Consider the following 5,483-nt stretch of genomic DNA (forward strand, 5'->3'; position numbering starts at 1 on the left):
TCTGAGCTAAACGAACAAATGAACATTTGGGGACGACTGTGTTGCTTCTGGCACACCCAATCCGTCCATCATGTGAGCTCCCTCCTTTTCTCATTGTCTCAAAAAAATCAGACTGATTAGAAACTCTGGTGGGCCAAACCATATAAAATCATACATGAAACCTCTTAAATCATATGGTTTGGCCCACCTAAGTTTGGAACGGCCTGAGTTTTTCGGCATCTTCTCAATTGATTGGATTAAATGTACAAAGCACAGTGGGCCTCGAAAACAGTTGGGAAGATTTTTAATTGTGGACAGGAATATCCCAAATTTTCCATGCAATGTGGTCCGGCCTTATTTTTGGGCGCCTACTAGAAAAATAGGGGAGTAAATGATGGCCGATTGGATGTAAATAAAACATAATGGTATGGGCTCCCAAGGGTCGATTGTATTGAATTAGGTAGAGGTTTTGTTTAGCGGCGGTTGGATTTGTTTGGCTCGGTTTGGCTAGTGGTGTGCAGTAGTATATTTCTTGCCTTGAGCGCATAAGATAGGCAGGGCCTGGTCTTTTTGTTTGGAACATGCGGAAATTTTGTTTTAGAAAAAGAAAGAAAGTAAAGAAGGATTTAAATAATCAGATGGCAGGAGCATGTGCTAGCAGGAGAGAATCCAATTTCTTACTACCTGTCAGAAATCCAATTCCTGTCAGCTAGTGACTACACTTTATTTCAATGGCTTTGTTATGCCTTGCGTGTTGGGTGAGATTTTTTTTTTTTTAATATATAGTTTTTTTTTTTTCCCTCCTTTTTTGTTGTTAGTTGCTAGACAGTTATAAGTGTTGCTGGAAGTGGTTTTAATCAATCCCCTTGATTAGCTACAATAAGTCGGGGACAGGTTAGTGAGATTGTAAAATTACCATATTCTATGTATTATTTTATTTTATTTTTATTATTTTTTAAGATGTGAACGAGAATTTGAGAAAGCTTGAGAGAGATCAAAGTGACCACCTCTCTCTCTCTCTCTCTCTCTCTCTCTCTCTCTCTCTCTCTCTCTCTCTCTCTCTGTTTTCTTTTTTGGAAGGGGGTGGGGTGGGGGTTATTTGAATTTTAAATAGCAATCCAAATCACCTTGGAATTCTTTGGTTTGCCTTCACCTTTTCTTCCATCTGTCCATTAGAATGACAACTTCCACTTTTAATTGATTTGAATAATCTCGTATTACATTAGAATGGAATTTCCAAAGGTCATAAAACCCTTGTTGGGGGCAGAAATCCCTTCAACCACAATGGGTGTGCATCCCAACTCGCAGAAATATAATTCTTGCCAGTTAAGAACCAGTCTATTTTGATTGTTTTGATATCCTTCTTTATTTTGGGTGAGATTTTCTACTATAGCTTGCTATTGGAGGATATCAAAAGGTTTAAAAAGAAGATGCAGCTAGTCTCATTTGAAAATTTATTAAAATTTTCCAACAAGCCCAAGATCACATAATTCTAACGTTCTTTAATGAGTTACAATCAATTTTGTGCACATCTACATGTATCTACTACACTAGTTGCGGCGAGAAAATCCTCCACCAGATATGTGAGTCATTGGACAAATTGTCCAGAGATCCCAATCTAGAGGACAAACCAGTACAAGAAAAATGCATATTACCGGCGGCCAAAACCGCCCCTAAAAGTTTTAAAAACCGCCGGTATAAGATTTGTATATTTACCGGCGTCCGTCAATTTTTACCAGCGTTTTACGCGGCCGCTGCTAAAAGTCATGCTTTACCGGCGACTCTGCTGGCTGCCGGGAAAAATCTAAAAGCACAATAAAAACTGCAAAAGCGCCGGCATGAAACGCTGCCAAAAGCTCTTAAAACGCCGCTAAAAGATGTGGAACGCAGATAAATTTTGCCACAACCGCCGCTAAAGGGCTGTTAGAAATGCTAATAAGATATTATAAATGCCAGATTATCTGTTTAAAACGCCGGTAAATCATTTATAGTGTAAAAGAAAAAATAATAGAAACAAATACAAATTCTGCTAGGTTGAATCTTCTAAATCAAAAGACCTTTACAGGCTTAAATTAGCATTCAAACACAACCTGTAAATCATTTACAAACAACTTCATTTACAGGGGGCTTGAGAATGAAAGGTTACATAATGGACAAAAAATTTATAGATTGAGACACGAGGAAAAGCAAAAGGAAAAAAAAAAAAATCAACGGATTTCAGCGACGCCCGAGGCGAGACTTCTCAAATGTACCCCAAGAACCATAACTCATGCCATATAGAGGACCTTTGTCAGCACCACCCTACCATGCATAGAGGTCAGGTAATAAAACAATATGTACACTCATAATCTGAGTTACACTATCTAAAAATAAATTTTCAGTCATAAATATTTCCTGCAAAAACAACCATACCGAATGAAGTCCATATCCATCCCCATATGAAGCAGCAAAGCCCCCCTCTGTTACCAATGCTCCACCCCAAATGGCGGCTAGGTAAAAACGCCGCTCATTTTATATCTACACTGGCGATTTGTTGCGGCCGTCTGTGGTCATGCGCCGCTGATACGTAGATTTCTTGTAGTGACTACGAGAATGAAGTCATGGGTTTGATTCCAGCTTACCCATAAAATAAAAGAGAAAAGAAAAAGTCATGAAATATAAAACTACAAAAAATGCTCCAGGAACAAAAGAATTACTTGGAGAGTGTTTGCTGCAGGACTTCCTCATGAAGCATCGGTTCCATCTGCAGCTTCACAATTGCCAAGGCAGAAAAAATTCAAATAATCTTGCGGCACATGTTTTCTCGAGCCCAATCTCTTCCAAGGCCTTATAAATTATGTCATACATCATTCGCATTGTTTTATTTTGCAAGTTAATATTTCAAAAAGAATATATAGATTGGTGTTGCTAATATCCAGCACTCAATATTGCACAACCAGCTTAAGTACAAAAGCAATTGGGGCAAGTCTCTTCTATCTGGATTTTTTTTATGAGCTGAAATGAGAGCCTCTTCTTCCTACACAAGTAAAGCAAGAACACAATTCCAAACTCAAAAAAAGAAAAACCATTGCATATAGAAAATGCCTTCTGATAACTGGCTGCAGAAAAATGAAGAAATGACAGAAAAGAAGCTTGGAGTGAAAATAAGCCTACCTCAAGTCGTGCAACGTGTTGTGCCTCAGCCCTGGATATTCAAGTAGAAAACCGAATGACAGCTGAGTTCTGTTGACATGAGCCAGCTAAGTAATGCCAATTATGAAAAAAATGAGTTGTGTATTATGAAAAAAAAAAAGACAAAGCCACACTTTCTGAAAATAGAAATAATGCCTAAGGTTATTCTGGTAAATATCGTTGTGTACTAATACGTGGTCAACATAATTGCATTTTAAATATTTCTAGGGATGTCAAGAGACCAGACATGTTCAAAATTTTGATTTCACATGGCTCCAGCCTAGCTCATTGACAGCCCCAACCATTTCTAGCTCTTTCTTAAAAGTTAAAACTGGAGGTCGCTTCAGAATTAACCAAGCAGTATGGTTTTCTTAACTTTAACTTTTTAGAAATCAAGTATCTTATAGTAGTTTTCGAAGAATGCAGAGGTTATTCATAAAATATTTTGGCCGTCTGGTTGTTGCCTGAAATGAGTTCATCTCATTTTTAATTAACTGTAAAATTTTTTATTTTTTATTAGACATATGGTGCTCTAATACATAGTGAGTTCACGTTAACAATAATTCTGTATTAGAGTTCCTAATCTCTAAATTATAATTACTGTTAATGAAATGAGATGAAATCATTTTTAGGCATGTAGCAAACAGGGTTGAAACTGTTAACAGAATCCATGGCAATAGATCAATCGGCTTAATAGCCACCAATCTCAAATTTTCAGATTTTGGAATTCATTAAACTACACAATAGTCCATTTCAAAAGCTTCAGGATTGATTCTTTTGAGTTCATGTTTGAATGCAATGAAACCATGATGACAGAACTTAATAAATGTAAATCAACAAAGAATCACCTGAAAAGTATTCTAAGTGCTTCCCACCTTCACATAACCTGAAATATACAACAAATGAATCATGAGGATTCCAAACTACCATCTTTAATTTACCCAATTCATTTATCAGATCTCAAATACCCACACAAAAAATCTGTTGTGCCCAAATGATGAGCATGTACCTATGTAAAAATTTCTACAGTTCAATCGAGCTGAAATGTGTAATGTGAATGGTGGAGATTGATTAAAATCTACAATGACATACCAAGGAAACTCTTATTTTTCACTACATCAATGAAGTTTAAAGCATAACCTATCATCCATAACTAACCGTCTTTGACTGGGAATAGAAATAACTTGCCATTGGAAACATAAAAACCTCAAAAGTTTTTATGGATGGCATCATAAAAGGTTCCTACTTACCTTGGCTGTCCAACATTTGCCTTCGCCATTGTGGATGGCGTCAATCAATGCAATGTAGTTCCAGTTCTTGATGACGTTGTATGGGCCATCATGGATCTCAACTTCAATGGTGTAGGCTTATCCAAGTCTTCTTCACAGAATACAATTGCAATTAGAAAAGGAAAAAAAAAAAAAAAGGAAGAAGAAAAAAGAGGCAAAGTTAGTGAGTTGTTTGGGAAAGCAGATATTTTCACAGATGCAGTTGGCTGATGAGATACCACAGATTGAGGAATCTATTAAGGTAGAGGTAGTGAGCTGTTAGGGAAAGTAGAGATTTTCATTCACAATTATATATATAATCAATTGCTTAAATTCAACCTCCAAGGTTAGTTTTCAGGTTTGTTTCTAAATTCTTTTACAAAGAGATGTCGTGTGCTTGTTGCTTCCATAAGGCCATATAGGGTGGTGATTGAATTACATAGCTGTTTGGATTGGTGGAATGATCATAGAGTGACTCAAGGTGACACTAAGTAATGTCCATTCCAAGTCAAGATTGCATGCATTTCCAACGTGATGTATGTATAAAAAGTGGTATTATGAAATGGTGGCTCTTGAGTGCTAGTTATAGGAGGTTTTAGGATCTGGCATGTGTTATGTGCCATTTTGGAATGGTATGCAACATTAAAGAGCTTCATCATCTCTGAAAAAATATTTTTTATTTTCCTTTGATAAGTATGAATAGACAATTTTGATCGTAACAAGAAAAGGAGAACAAAATTTTGAAGTTAGATGCAAGATTGAAGTAAATAATGTTCTGTTTCAGAAAGATAATATTTTCAGAAAGCACAAGTTCACCAACAAGAGGAGAAACAGTCAACTCATGAACTGACAAACCTTCCAATTTTGGAATCCTGAGTTGCATTCGTGAATCCATCAATTGCTAAGTTCAAAAAACACAAGCCATAACCAAAAAGAGCATTTGGATGATACTCCACCATTAACAAGGAGAGTGCATACATACTCACCTGTCTAGCAAGTCTACTGGTTGAATCAAGGGTCCTTGCTTGCTCATCTGCTGCTCCATATAGAAATACAGGGACTGCA

General features: G+C 36.7%; 2 long non-coding RNA genes across 2 annotated transcripts; both read right to left on the minus strand.

Annotated features, from left to right (window-relative positions):
* Window positions 1–1,989: 1,989 nt before the first annotated feature.
* LOC131233099 (uncharacterized) lies at window positions 1,990–2,464 on the minus strand. Its single transcript, XR_009165090.1, has 2 exons — window positions 2,392–2,464; window positions 1,990–2,280 (listed from the first exon to the last, which is right to left on the minus strand). It is a non-coding gene; the product is annotated as an uncharacterized LOC131233099 (long non-coding RNA).
* Window positions 2,465–2,652: 188 nt separating this feature from the next.
* LOC131232885 (uncharacterized) lies at window positions 2,653–4,286 on the minus strand. Its single transcript, XR_009164971.1, has 3 exons — window positions 3,999–4,286; window positions 3,133–3,201; window positions 2,653–2,995 (listed from the first exon to the last, which is right to left on the minus strand). It is a non-coding gene; the product is annotated as an uncharacterized LOC131232885 (long non-coding RNA).
* Window positions 4,287–5,483: the final 1,197 nt, after the last annotated feature.

This window comes from Magnolia sinica, chromosome 18, assembly GCF_029962835.1.
Source record: "Magnolia sinica isolate HGM2019 chromosome 18, MsV1, whole genome shotgun sequence".
In the NCBI taxonomy this organism is placed as follows: domain Eukaryota; kingdom Viridiplantae; phylum Streptophyta; class Magnoliopsida; order Magnoliales; family Magnoliaceae; genus Magnolia; species Magnolia sinica.